Source organism: Solanum lycopersicum, chromosome 5 (assembly GCF_036512215.1).
Source record: "Solanum lycopersicum chromosome 5, SLM_r2.1".
Classification (NCBI taxonomy): Eukaryota; Viridiplantae; Streptophyta; class Magnoliopsida; order Solanales; family Solanaceae; genus Solanum; species Solanum lycopersicum.
Window position 1 is genome coordinate 62,782,551 of NC_090804.1, and position 15,845 is coordinate 62,798,395.

A 15,845-nucleotide genomic window follows, 5' to 3' on the forward strand; every position below is an offset into this window, starting at 1 on the left:
AATTGTTATAGCTAGAATTATCAAGTTATGAACCTGTGGGGAACACGTAAACCCTAGTTACTTTGATTACTTGATTAAAACTCAACATTAAAAGGTGTTAAGTGTCTCTGTCAAGTTCGTTAGTTATTTTTATTTTATTAGGAAGTACAAAACCCCCCCTTTTATGCTTTTACTTTTTAAGAAAGTCATCAACCGAACAATAGTAATAACAAGTTGGAGTTAAGTCTAGACTATTTTCCTCGTGGGAACGATCCCAACCTCACTAGTTGGGTTATTTACTTAACGCGACCGCTTTACTTCTCATTTGAGAAGTAAGTTTGAGCGTATCAAATTTTGGCGCCGTTGTCGGGGAATTTAGCTTTTGGATTAACTTGAACTTCTTACTATAGTTTAGTTGATATTTTCTGGATTTTACTTTGTTTTATTGTTTTTGATTCCTTTTCAGAATTATCCTCCTTGTATGCCAAATACACGGAGAGGAAGAGAACCATTGTTCCCCTACGATCACGAGCTAGAACGTACACTGCGAAACATGAATCGTAACTTGGGAATCAATGATGAGGATCCAAACCAGAATATCCCAGCTCCGGCTGATGTTCATGGTCAGATGTTACCCGATGCTCCGAGTGAACATCAACAGAGGGGACAGAATCCCGCTCCACGGCCCCAAGCATACTACAGAGGCTATGATAACATAGCAGATTCGGACGGGCCACTGGTTTTGCCTCCTCTACCTACAGGCCACACTTTTGTGGTAACTAGTAGTCTGATGCAAATGCTCACTGCCAGAGGTTTGTTTTCAGGGCTACCTTCTGAGGACCCACATGCCCATATAGCTAAGGTAAGGGCAGTCTGTAAGAGTTGTGTGGGGAGGCCTGATTTGGATCTAGATGTAATAGGTCTCAGAGTGTTTCCTCTCTCACTGACGGGAGAGGCTGCTATGTGGTTTACTGAACTCCCATACAACTCCATTTTCACCTGGAACCAATTACGGGATGTCTTCTTAGCACGCTACTATCCGGTCTCCAAGAAATTAAACCACAAAGACAGGGTGAATAACTTTGTGGCACTACCAGGAGAGTCAGTTAGTAGTTCTTGGGATAGATTCACCTCATTCTTGAGAAGTGTCCCAAATCACCGTATTGATGATGAGTCACTAAAGGACTACTTCTATAGGGGACAAGATGATAACAATAAAGCGGTGTTGGACACTATAGCAGGTGGATCTTATGGAGAATGCCCTTATGCTGAGATTGCTGAGAAATTAGAGAAAATCTCCTGTAACAACAAAGCTTGGAGTACTAGGAAGTACGATACAGGGAGAAACACCTTCGCAGTGCAGTCCACTCACAACCCAGCCACAGATCATATTCGGGAAGAAATGGCTCAGATGAGAACTGAGCTTGGGTTGGTACTAAAACATGTCACTGGGGTGCAGAAAAGATTAATGCAGTCAACTACTTGGCTAAACCACCACCCCCTAACGGTGAATGTTACTATGAGGAGGATTCCTATGCAGTCAATGAACAAATGGGGGGTTCCGACCAAGCGCCCAAGGCTCAAATCAGGATAATTGGCACCAAGGTCAAGGTAACCAAGGTCGGAACTATGGTAACTACAACCGTGAGGGTCATTATGTCCGAGATGGTAACTACAACCGCGACAACAACTTCAACAGGAGTAACTATGGTAATAGAAACGACAGGAGTGGACCCTATGTTCCTTCTCAAAATCGTGAAGTTGCTCCTAGGGATGGTGGAGATAGTATGGCGTGAGTTGAGGATATGTTGCGCAAAATGATGAGGAGGTTCGATGCTAGTGATGAGCACATTAAAGAATTAAGAGGTGAGTTAGCTAGTATTGGGCAAAAAGTGGACACACACGAAATTTCGATTAAACAGATCGAATTGCAAGTGGCCCAATTATCTGCGACAGTGAACACACGGCAACCGGGCACTCTTCCTAGCAACACTGTCCAAAATCCAAAGAATGATGCACACTGCATGGCAATTACTACTCGGGGTGGTAGGCAAACCATTGACCCACCCATGCCATCTGCTGAGAAAAATGTAAGAAAGGATAATGATAAGGTGGTAAAGGGTAGTGGTGAAACAGATGAAAGTAATGGAACAGATGCAGAAGTACCTATCAAGGTAATCCCCATGCCTAGGCCACCACCACCCTTCCCTCAGAGATTAGTGAAAAAGACTGAGGATGGTAAATACCGGCGCTTCATAACAATGTTGAAGCAGCTCTCTATCAATGTCTCTTTGGTAGAAGCTCTAGAACAAATGCCCGGTTATGCCAAATTTATGAAAGATCTGGTCACCAAGAAAAGATCGGTCACGTTTGAGGATGATGATAGATTGCAACTATGTAGTGCTATCGCTACAAGATCCCTAGTACAAAAGAAAGAAGATCCGGGTGCGTTCACTATTCCTTGCACAGTTGGGTCATTACATTTTGCGAAAGCATTATGTGATCTGGGGGCAAGCATAAATCTAATGCCCCTCTCAATTTACAAGAAGTTGGGTTTGGGGGATCTAAAACCTACTGCGATGCGGCTACTGATGGCCGATCGGACTGTGAAAAAGCCCATAGGGATACTCCATGATGTGCTAGTAAAAGTGGAATCATTCATCTTTCCAGCAGATTTTGTGATTCTTGATTGCGAAGTCGATTTCGAGGTGCCCATTATTCTTGGGAGGCCATTTCTTGCTACAGGTAGAGCCTTAGTTGACATGGAGAAGGGACAGATGACATTTCGGTTGAATAATGAAGAAGCAACCTTCAACATTTGTAGGACCATGAGGCAGAGTGGTGAGCTCCAATCGGTATCTGCCATATCCCACAAAGAAAAGATGAAGAAGGGGACTGAACAAAAATTTGCAAAACAAGAGTTCGTGGTTGGGGATTTGGTACTTGTAGACAGTTCTGGGGTGCCTTGTCTTCCAGGTAGGCTCAAGTCTAAATGGACTGGCCCTTACTTGATTACCCAAATATTCCCTCATGGGGCAGTTGAGTTAAAAGCCAAGGAGGGAGTGCGGTTTAAGAAGAATAGAAATAGAATAAAACTCTATTTTGGGCATAAAGCATTGGGGAATAAAGTGATAGAGGCATGCCATCTTGATGAAGTCTGAGTAATCAAGTGGCCCCAGTCGTGCCGCGACGTTAAATCTGGCGCTTGTTGGGAGGCAACTCAATACTTGTCGTCTTTTTAATAATGGTAGCATTTTTCTATAAATGGGTTTTAAATTTGCAGGCACATCACCAGGAAATTCTGCAGAAAACTACTCCGCAGTAGCCACTGACGGATACAACGACGAACCGTCGCCTGTGAAACGGACCGTCGTATGCACCGTCACACCAGGTACGTATTTCTGTCATTTTTGAAATTAGGGCACACACGACGGACACCACTACGGGGCGTCGCATGTGCGACGGACCGTCATCGGGGTACCGTCGCGCGATTAATGAAATTAACCCAACCCGACCCGGCTGGACCCCTTTTCAAAATTTGACCGTTTATACTCCCCATCCCTCCATATTCCACCCCATTACTTCCACTTCCTCTCATCTCCCCTCTCTTTTCCACTTCCACATTTCCCCCACTGATCATTACTTCCACAATCTCCCCAACCTTATTACTATCAGTTACTTGTCGGTGCTGCTGTTTTTGGTATCTACCTTGCCACCTGAATCATTCCCCACTTGTGTTTTCTCCATTTCCAAGGTATGTGTCTCTAAATTTGTACTCATTTCTCTTATATTTTTGTTTATTAGTTATTATTTCGTTCCTAGTCGTCTCTTGTTACCTTGATATGATTATGTCTAGACCTAGGCTCTAAATGTTTGAATTTGCCATGATAATAACCCCAGACATAGGTGATTTCACATTAATAGTTTCCTAGGTAGTTGGGATAGACACATAGAGGTCCACAACACTACACGACCATATGTGTTCATTGGGGTTGCTTAGGGCTACAATTCTGTCTCTGATATTCAGAACGAGACCCCGATGACAGTCTGTCGTATTCACGACGGACCATCGTAGGGTCCGTCGCATAAGCCTTAGCACCCTCCCCAACGACGCCTGTGACGGACCGTTGTCTTCACGACGGTCCGTCCTGCACGGTCGTCATGATGGTCAGAGACCCCTTTGAAAAGGGTCTCCAAAAATTTTCCAAGTGTCCAACGACGGACACTTACGACGGACCGTCATACACACGACGGTCCGTCCTGCACGACCGTCATGATGGTCAGAGACCCCTTTGAAAAGGGTCTCCAAAAATTTTCCAAGTGTCCAACGACGGACAGTTACGACGGACCGTCATACACACGACGGTCCGTCCTGCACGACCGTCATGATGGTCAGAGAACCCTCTTCTGAGGTTCTCCCATCATTTTCCAAGTGTCCAACGACGTACACTTACGACGGACCGTCACACCCACGACGGTCCGTCCTGCACGACCGTCATGATGGTCAGAGAACCCTCTTCTGAGGTTCTCCCATCATTTTCCAAGTGTCCAACGACGGACCCTTACGACGGACCGTCATACCCACGACGGTCCGTCCTGCTTAACCGTCATGATGGTCAGCGACCCCTCCTTCAGGGTTCCTTATATATACATATACCAAGTATAACACGACGGACCTCATGACGGTCCGTCAAAGTCACGACGAGCCGTCATAGGTCCCGTCGTGTGGTACAGTTTCAATATTACTAACACATTTTTTTTAAAGTTTCATGTCATATGATCTTGCCTGATTTGATTGCCACTACTCATACTAACATTGCCCCTTTACAGGTACTATCGACTATGGCACCCAAGCAAGACCGCACTTATGCACGCGGGCGATCTAAGTCTGTCGCCCCCGTCTGCACGCTTTATCATCAGGTCTAATGATGAGCGGGACCCTGAATACATGCCCCCAGGCACCTCCGCTCCTTCCCGTGCTACACGTGCCCCTAGAGCCACACCCAAGACGGTGGCGTCCGGCGTAGTCACTGCCTCCCAGTCTGATGAGGAGCGCACACTGACCGGCACACCCTCTGGGTCGGCCACAAACGAGGAAGGAGCGTCTGGCTCCTTGGGAGCATCCTGGTCCGAGGAAGCTTCAGGATCTGCTGAGGTTCCCGCACCCGCCACTGCTGCAGCGTCGGCCTCGTCTGATGAGGCTGACAGTTCAGACTCCACATCCGGCGCACCAGCCCCGGTCCCCACCCCAGCCTCTGACCAGCCAAACCGGTGGTGCGTTGAAGGCCAGTTTCAGGTTTACTCCGACGCGAAGTTCTTGACCGATAAAGGAGTAATGACTCGAACACTCACCCTGGAGCAGCGGGTACTTACAGGGAGTCTCCACTCGATGCCGGAGATCCATAACATATTCACCAGGCATCGCCTAGAGTGGACAGCCCGTCCCTTGGGACGATACAGTGAGGAGATGGTCCGAGAGTTCTACGCGTCCTACGTAGCGACTCTCCGATCACAGATCGACAGGCGGGCTGCTCCCGCGAAATAGGCCCCATTGGAGCAGGTTCTAGTCCGGGGCGTGCAGGTTGACATTTCCCTGCCCGCCATTCGCTGGTTCCTATACGGTGAGAGTACAGATGCTACTCGGACCCCCATCACTGCCGAGTTTGACTACCGCTGACAGGTAGTGAAGGATGGACAGTTCCTGCGAGAGCCAGCACTAAGGGAGACCACCAAGCGGTGGATGGCCCTACCCTTATCAGTCGACGGAGAGGGTGCAGATTGGGTCACCAAGCCGAAGGGGGCCATCAAGAAGGCCAACCTCACGTTCGTCGCCAAGTTCTTGTGGCTGCTCGTGCGTCACTGCCTTTCCCCCACAACTGCTGATAACATAGTCACCTGGGATCGAGCAGTGCTGATGGCGGCGATGATAGCCGGCTTCGAGGTGGACTATGCATGGCTTCTCCAGGCAGTCATGCACGAGAGGGCATTCAAGGTCACCACCACCTACCCCTTTCCGTGCATGATCTTTGCCCTTTGCAGGTCTGCAGGTGTGCCCATATGGCACATAGATTAGTTGAGGACCCCGCCGGGTACCGTTGACGTCGGCCTCATCAGAGACGAGGCCAATGAGTTGGCCCCACGTCGAGGGCCCCGTCCACAGCTGCCACCACTATCTGATGACCTTGCGGATACGGTGGCCCAGGCTCGCACAGCTACACAGGCATCCATGGACACTACCCCGGTCGAGTCTATCCCGGGTAGCAGTACAGCCCCTCTACTGACACCGGCCCCGCTTGCCCGAGTCCAAAAACTGGAGGCACAAATGGCCACTCTTCTGCATCATATCCAACCGTGGATGCAGAAGTCTATTGCTGAGTCTGAGGCGCGTATGGAGAGGCAGATGCAGCGGAAGATTGCTGAAGTTAACCAGCGCCTCGATGCCTTTGAATTGAGAGTATTAGCTCGACCAGCCCCTCCGGTAGATGTGTCGACTCTCCAGGCTGCAGTCGCCAGTCTTCGTGCAGACATCGACACGATCCTAGCGACAAGAGTGTCAGAGTCTGTCGAGCCTGCTGAGGATACTGTATTGGCGGCTCTATTTTCTACTCCAGACATTCCCCCATCTTCCCCGAGAGAGAGTGCCAAGAGGCGGAGGGGTCGATCAGAGGATGGGGCGCGAGCAAGAAAGAAGGAGCGCCGAGAGATGGAGGCCGCGAGGAGAGCCTCACTTGCTGAGGCGGAGGCACACCAGATCAGAGCATCACAGATAGCGGCTGGGGCGTCTAGCTCCCGCACTGTAGAGACAGCAGGAGGCACTACTGAGGGTGCAGTTGTTGCTGAGGACATCACTGAGGGTGTCCAGATTGCAGAGGATGTGGGTTCTGGGAAACCAGACCCACCAGCTTGTTGACCGACGGCGCTATGCGCCACAGGTTTGCTTCACCTACCCCTCTAATCTTTAGATTTTTTTATGCATTGCGGACAATTGCATGCTTTTTTGTTGGGGGTGGGGTAAATGGAAAGTGAGTGTTAGGGTGAAGTCTGAGTAGCCCAACTCACTATCCTCTTTTGGGGTTTTCTTGCCTGTGTTATTTTTCCCCAAAAGACTGATTACTTTTTCTGTTGAACCGGCACGTTATATCTTTTGTACATAGTTTAACTCTGAAGCATGATGGTTGAAATGATATCCCGATAAAACTGGAAAAGGTTGCATGAAAAGGCGTAGTAACTGATAATTGTGTGGATCTAAACATGAAATAGAGTTACACCATTGCACTACTCTAAACCTTCAAGTCGAACTAGGTGTCTGATAATCTGGTATAGTGATGAGATGTCAAGTGAGTGTGAGGAAAGTTGAATAGTCCACTACTGATACTGAGCTAGAACTTGTCTGGTTAGTTCTGCTAAAAGTAAGTTGTAACATACAATTAGGAAAGGATCATAGGCCCTTATTCAATATAGCCCATTTCTAGCCTAAATAAAAGAAACCAAATGAAAGTTATCCTTCGTTGATCCAAATAATTTGAGCTTAAAATTAGACCTTTCTTTTCACCCCAACTGATCTTTTCTGGGAACAATATGTTGGCCCTGGTCCCTCCTTGGACATGTGCACCTCAGCTTATGCCAAAAGCATAAGTTGAGGGTGGCTAATGTATAAACAACCTTCGTTATGGCCCTGACCCGATTTTGGGTATTGTGTACCTTGACTCATGGCAAAGCCATGAGTTGAGGGTGGCTGTTTTGAGGAATGCTCTGGAAAGTGGGGTTGAAAGAACAAAGAGAGAGAAAGAACAAAAGTAAAGTGACTCAAGAACTCATTGAAAAAAAAGGGGAAATATTCAAGAATTACAAACAAGAAAAGAAAAGAGTCACTTACACAAATGAAGAAAGAAGGGAAACAACAAGGTGAAAGAATAGGAGAAACTGGGCGAGATAAATTGATATAGAGCGGAAGGTTTAGCCGACATGTCAAGGAGGGCAAAAAGTCACTAAAGTATACCTAAATATACCCTACCTGACTCTGAGCCTACGTTACAATCTTAAAAAAAGTCCTATCGTGATCTTAAGGGTTGTATAGTGAACTTAAGGCAGTGAAAATAAGGGCAAGCTTATGGCAATAGGTATGAATGAGTGTGACTTTATTCTGAGAGCGAGTGTTGAAATGTAATCCTTATACTCAAACTGAAATCATTGTGTGAAAAATGAGGATTTTGTTCTAAAGCGAGGACACTAGTTGCAATACCGGAATTGTTAGCACCTCGGTAAGCAATTGAAAAGGATAGGCGTTAGTGCATGGTGAGTCTGTGTCATGTTCGAATCCCACAAAAGTCAAGCCTAATAGTGATAGCATGCATAGATTTGATGGGATTAGTCGGGATTGATAGCCAAATGATTGCAAAGGATAAAACATGAATACTATTGTACAAAGATGGTGTAGTGAGTCATAGTGCGTCGCTTGAGGACAAACAACGAATTTAAGTTGAGGGTGTTGATATACCGTGGTTTCACGGTATAATTAATACTTTTTCCTTAAGTTTAGTGTGTCCGAAAGCCCTTTTTGTGCTAATTTTGATATAAGTTTTTCTTTGTTTTGCAGGAAATCTGTCTAAAGCTGAATGCGGAGATTTTGAGCGAAAAATGCAGAAGAGACCACCTACGGAGCTTATGACGGCCCGTCGTGCTTGTGACGGTCCGTAGGTGGCAGCGTAGAGAAGCTGCTGAAGAAAGATGGGGAAGTCTGACTAAGTGTGGGATTACGAAGCGTGTGACGGTTCGTCATGGATATGACGGTCCGTCCTGCAGGTTCGTCGCGAAGATCAGAGAAGTGATCCCAGTACCCAGATTCCAAGAGTTGAAGTATTTGGTAACGAAGACCCTCGATGGACCGTCGTGCCTGTGACGGTCCGTCACAATTGCCGTCGAGGGGAATGAAGAAAGCAGTAGAAGAATTGCACCAAGTATGGGGCGACGGAGCCCACGACGGTCCGTCATGACGACGACGTTCCGTCGTGTGGTCCGTCGACCCAGCCGCGTTTTGACAGATTTCCAGTAATTAGAATTCTTGTTTAATTAGGTTTTTATTTTTTTATAAATAGTTAGAAAACCCTCGTTTTTGAGGTTAGACTCTGGGAGATTTAACATCATATTATTAGACTTTATTTTTCTGAGTTTTTGATTATTGGAGATTCTTACAAGTAACTCTTGTTGATTAATCAAGCAAATTTTTAGACTTTATTCTTTCTCATTAAAGTAAGTACATGAATTCTTGTTTAATATATTTGAATATTGTGTTTATGGCTATGAGGAACTAAACTCTATAACTAGGGTTGTGGGAACCATAGGCAAATAATGAGATAAACCCTAGCTAAAATAACAAGTCTAGAATAGTGTCTTGCATGTATTAATAATTGTTTCGCTTAGAAGTCTTTTTAACGGATGATCAACGTTAGAACTCGCCTTAATGCTACTTGCCGGACCAAGGAGGTAGATAATAGGAAAAGAATTATTAACATAGATTTAGTGTATACTATCTAATAGGCTAGTATTGATTGGTACGAGGTAATAACTGAGTCAAATATCGAATATGATGCTTAATATGAGGTAAGGATAAGGGTTAGGAAAGCAACACACGTAGCCGGACCAAGGTGCGGAGTGAGATTTTCTAGATGCCGGACCAAGGATTTAGAAATACATAACTTATCACTTTGCATGCAATATACTAGGAAAGAATTGTTATAGCTAGAATTATCAAGTTATGAACCTGTGGGGAACACGTAAACCCTAGTTACTTTGATTACTTGATTAAAACTCAACATTAAAAGTTGTTAAGTGTCTCTGTCAAGTTCGTTAGTTATTTTTATTTTATTAGGAAGTACAAAACCCCCCTTTTATGCTTTTACTTTTTAAGAAAGTCATCAACCGAACAATAGTAATAACAAGTTGGAGTTAAGTCTAGACTATTTTCCTCGTGGGAACGATCTCAACCTCACTAGTTGGGTTATTTACTTGACGCGACCGCTTTACTTCTCATTTGAGAAGTAAGTTTGAGCCTATCAATCGTAGTGGGCTTTGGGTCACCCAAACCCAACTTCTTGTAAATCGAGAGGGGCATGAGATTTATGCTTGCCCCCAGATCACATAATGCTTTCGCAAAATGTAATAGCCCGATTGTACAAGGAATAGTGAACGCACCGGATCTTCTTTCTTTTGGACCAGAGATCTTGTAGCAATAGCACTACAATGCTGCATTTTATCATCATCCTCAAAAGTAACCGATCTTTTCTTTGTGACCAAATCTTTCATAAACTTGGCGTAACCGGGCATTTGTTCTAAAGCTTATACCAAAGGGATATTGATAGAAAGTTGCTTCAACATTGTTATATAACGCCGATATTTGCCATCCTCAGTCTTTTTCACTAATCTTTGAGGAAATGGAGGTGGTGGCCTAGGCATGGGAGTTACCTTTTTAGGCACTTCAGCATCTTCTGCAATGTTATCCTCTAAATTAGCATCAACATTTACCACTTTATCAGTGTCTTTTGTCACCTCATTCTCATTAGATAGCATAGGTGGGTCAATGGTTTGCTTGCCACCGCGAGTAGTAATTGCCATACAATGTCCATCATTTTTTGGATTTTGGACAGTGTTGCTAGGAAGAGTGCCCGATTGCCGTGTGTTCACAGTTGCAGATAATTGGGCCAATTGTAACTCAATTTGCTTAATCGATATTGCATGTGTATCAACTTTTTGCCCAATACCCGCTAAATCATTCCTCAACTCTTTATTGTGCTCATCACTAGCATCGAACCTCCTCATCATTTTATGCAACATATCCTCAACTCGCGACATACTACCTCCACCATCCCTAGGAGTAACTTCACGATTTTGAGGAGGAACATAGGGTCCATTCCTGTCGTTTCTATTACCATAGTTACCCCTGTTGAAGTTGTTGTCGCGATTGTAGTTTTCATCTCGGACATAATGACCCTCACGATTGTAGTTACCATAGTTCCAACTTTGGTTCCCTTGACCTTGGCGCCGATTCTCCTGATTAGAGCCTTGGGCACTTGGTTGGAAACCCCCCATCTGTTCATTTACTGCATAGGAATCCTCCTCATAATAACACTCATCGATTGGAGGTGGTGGTTTAGCCAAGTAGTTGACTGCATTGACCTTTTCTGCACCCCCAGTGACATGTTTTAGTACCAACCCAAGCTCAGTTCTCATCTGAGCCATTTCTTCACGAATATCATCTGTGGCTGGGTTATGAGTGGACTGCACTGCTAAGGTGTTTCTCCCTGTATCGGACTTCCTAGTACTCCAAGCTTTGTTGTTACGGGAGATTTTCTCTAATTTCTCAGCAATCTCAGCATAGGGGCATTCTCCATAAGATCCACCTGCTATAGTGTCCAACACTACTTTATTGTTATCATCCTGTCCTCGATAGAAGTATTCCTTCAGTGACTCATCATCAATACGGTGATTTGGAACACTTCTCAAGAATAAGGTGAATCTATCCCAAGAACTACTAACTAACTCTCCTGGTAGTGCCACAAAGTTATTCACCCTGTCTTTGTGGTTTAATTTCTTGGAGACCGGATAGTAGCGTGCTAAGAAGACATCCCGTAGTTGGTTCCAAGTGAAGATGGAGTTGTATGGGAGCTCAGTAAATCACATAGCAGCCTCTCCCGTCAGTGAGAGAGGAAACACTCTGAGACCTATTACATCTAGATCCAAATCAGGCCTCCCCACACAACTTTTACACACTGCCCGTACCTTAGCTATATGGGCATGTGGATCTTCAGAAGGTAGCCCTGAAAACAAACCTCTGGCAGTGAGCATTTGCATCAGACTACTAGTTACCACAAAAGTGTGGCCTGTGGGTAGAGGGGGCAAGACAAGTGGCCCATCTGAGTCTGCGATGTTATCATACCCTCTGTAGTATGCTTGGGGCCGTGGAACGGGATTTTGGCCCCTCTGTTGATGTTCACCCGGAGCGTCGGGTAACATCTGACCATGAACATCCACTGGATTTGGGATGTTCTGTTTTGGATCCTCATCATTTATTCCCAAGTTTCGATTCATATTGCGCAGTGTACGCTCTAGCTCGTGATCGTAGGGAAACAAGGGTTCTCTTCCTCTCCGTGTATTTGACATATAAGGAGGATAGTTCTGAAAGGAAATCAAAAACAATAAAACAAAGTAAAATCAAGAAAATATCAACTAAACTTTAGTAATAAGTTCAAGTTAATCTAAAAGCTAAATTCCCCGGCAACGGCGCCAAAATTTGATACGCTCAAACTTACTTCTCTTTTGAGAAGAAAAGCGGTCACGTCAAGTAAATAACCCAACTAATGAGGTTGGGATCGTTCCCACGAGGAAAATAGTCTAGACTTAACTTCAACTTGTTATTACTATTGTTCCGTTGATGACTTCCTTAGAAAGTAAAAGCATAAAAAGGGGGGTTTGTATTTCCTAATAAGTAAAAATAACTAACGAACTTGACAGAGACACTTAACACCTTTTAATTTTGGGTTATAATCAATTAATCAAAGTAACTAGGGTTTACGTGTTCCCCACAGGTTCATAACTTGATAACTCTAACTATAACAATTCTTTCCTAGTATCTTGCATGCAAAGTGATAAGTTATGTATTTCTAAATCCTTGGTCCGGCATCTAGAAAATCTCACTCCGCACCTTGGTCCAGCTGCGTGTGTTGCTTTCCTAACCCTTATCTTTACCTCATATTAAGCATCGTATTCGATATTTGACTAAGTTATTACCTCGTACCAATCAATACTAGCCTATTAGATAGTATACACTAAATCTATGTTAATAATTCTTTTCCTATTATCTACCTCCTTGGTCCGTCAAGTAGCATTAAGGCGAGTTCTTACGTTGATCATCCGTTAAAAAGACTTCTAAGCGAAAGAATTATTAATACATGCAAGACACTATTCTAGAATTGTTGTTTTAGCTAGGGTTTATCTCATTATTTGCCTATGGTTCCCACAACCCTAGTTATGGAGTTTAGTTCCTCATAGCCACAAATACAATATTCAAATATATTAAATAAGAATTCATGTACTTACTTCAATGAGAAAGAGTAAAGTCCGAAAAATTGCTTGATTAATCACCAAAAATCACTTGTAAGAATCTCTCAAAAATCAAACACTAATACACAAAGTCTAAATAATATGATGTCTAATCTCCCAGAGTCTAACCTCAAAAACGAGGTTTTTCGAACTATTTATAAAAAAATAAAAACCTAATTAAACAAGGATTCTAATTACTGAAAATCTGCCAACACGCGGCTGGGTCGACGGACCACGCGACGGACCGTCGTGGTCATGACGGACCGTCGTGAACTCCGTTGTCCCATACTTGGTGCAATTCTTCTGCTGCTTTCTTCATTCCCCTCGACGGCAAGTGTGACGGACCGTCATAGGCACAACGGTCCGTCGAGGGTATCGTTTCAAAATACTTCAACTCTTGGAATCTGGGTACTGGGATCACTTCTCTGATCTTCACGACGAACCTGCAGGACGGACCGTCATAGCCATGACGGACCGTCACAAGCTTTGTAATCCCACACTTGGTCAGACTTCCCCATCTTCCTTTAGCAGCTTCTCTACGCTGCCACCTACGGACCGTCACATGCACGACGGACCGTCATAAGCTCCGTAGGTGGTCTCTTCTGCATTTTTTGCTCAAAATCTCCGCATTCAGCTTTGGACAGATTTCCTGCAAAACAAAAAGAAACTTATATCAAAATTAGCACAAAAAGGGCTTTCGGACACACTAAACTTAAGGAAAAAGTATTAATTATACCGTGAAACCACGGTATATCAATGCCTCTTCTTTATGTGTAGATACTTCAAAGGTTAAAAGAAGAAATCAACTGCAAGGGCAACATATTCTTCAACTGCATGGACATCATCTTCTTTAGTTGGAATGCCACCACCTTCTTTAGTTGGAAAGCCACCACTTCTTTAGTTGGAATGCAACCAGCTGCTTCAGTTGGAAAGAAAAGAACAAGGATGTGTGATTTGGTGTTTACACAGATATACAATCTGAAAGACAAGTGATTAACTTATGTATATTGCCTTTTTTAATTGATTTTCTTACATCTTTATTTAGGTATACTAAATAATGCCCTATGAATTATGCAGCCCGGATGATCAAGTGAAAGAGTTATCTCAAGTGGAATAGGGGTAGCATTTAAAGATGCATCACAAACAAATTGATCTTGGATTCAAGCCACCTAGTTTAAAATGGAAAGGAAAAGATGCAATGACTGGAAATCAACTTCAACAATTGTCAAAGAAAAAGGTGCAAAGCAAATCCAAGGGAAAGTGGGTTCCATAAGAGGTCAAAGTCTTACTGATGTGCATAAATGTTGATCTAGGAGGTCTTTGTTTTTGTTTATTTTGGTAACTGTTTGTAAAGGTCTACTCCAATTACTGATCATTCTGATGTATTTTGGGTTATTTTGATGTATGTTTGCATAGACAAATATTTGGAGTTTGTTAAGTTGTGTTTAATGGATATTAAGTTGTGTTTTGTGAAGCCTTTTGGTGTTTGTTATGATTGATATTAAGGCTGCCTTGATGTTAGGTGTTTACTATGTATGAAAGTGTGTGAATCATGCTAGTATGAAAGTGTGTGAATAATGCTATTCGATTGTAAAAGTGATGAATATTAAAGCCAATGTTGGAGACAAACTGTCAACTTTAAAGTAGTGCATTCCAATCCATTACTTTGATTGCTTAAAATACATATTAACAACCCCTAACCCATAAAGAAAGCTATACATAACAATTTTGGCATAATTTTTTCAACCAGTATATCTAACATTTACTACATAAAGAACTCTCTATAAATCCAAGATAGTATCACAATGATCAGCAAAAGTCGATATTTTCTCCTAATCTTTTCCTTTTCTTCATCATGTTTTTATCCTCTTTTGTAATCCCGAAATAGCAATTCTAGCGTGTTCAGTATAATCAAGTTCACACCACCTAAAAAAATTGCATCCAACTTGTTTAAGAAGAACAAATTCACTATCAAAATTGAATCTTGAGAACTAAAATTTAAACAAAAAAATATGTTTTAAACGGAACCTTACCCGACCATCTTCACATCCAAGAAACCAACGACCTGGATTGTTTACAGACCAAGAAATCTTCATTATAGCTCTTTTTCCACAATGAGAAAAAAAATTAGAAGTCATTTGCACAAAATATGAGCACAAATTGTTCTAAAGAGAGGGAAAAATTTTTTGATTTGAAAGAGGAGGAAAGAGAAATTAGATTTTAATTTGGTATAAAGATATATATAAAGGGAATTCATTAAGGGTATATTTGTCATTTCTATTTTTTTTACCGTTGTGGGCCTCGAAAATAGTCATAACTCGCGCAGAAAACGTGCATAACACGCGTTTTGCCATGTAGAATTCACGTGTGTATTTATAAAAAAAAATAGGAAAGTTAATGTGCCTATTTGTGCACTATAAAAATTTGAGGTCATACTTAAAATTTAAAGCCAAGTTTAAGGGCAAATATATGTATGATGCCTTACTTAAATGTGTATTAGTATGATGAAAGTTTTAAAGGAGCATGATGTAATGCATTAAATATTTTTTTCCAGTTTTTTGTTAATAAAAATTACAAATAAAAATGAAATAAAACATAAATAGAAATGCTGGCCATAGAGAGGTGCCACATCAGATTTTCTATATCCAGCTTTATATATATATATATATATATATATATATATATATATATATATATATATTTGTAATAAATTTAAGTAATTTTTTTATAATAATTAATTTATTCTTTTGAAAAATCCAAAAAAAAAGGAA

General features: G+C 42.8%; 1 long non-coding RNA gene across 1 annotated transcript; it reads right to left on the reverse strand.

The window, feature by feature from the left end:
* Nucleotides 1-14,706: 14,706 nt before the first annotated feature.
* Nucleotides 14,707-15,702, reverse strand: LOC138348441 (uncharacterized). Its single transcript, XR_011221047.1, has 2 exons — nt 15,108-15,702; nt 14,707-15,000 (listed from the first exon to the last, which is right to left on the reverse strand). It is a non-coding gene; the product is annotated as an uncharacterized lncRNA (long non-coding RNA).
* Nucleotides 15,703-15,845: the final 143 nt, after the last annotated feature.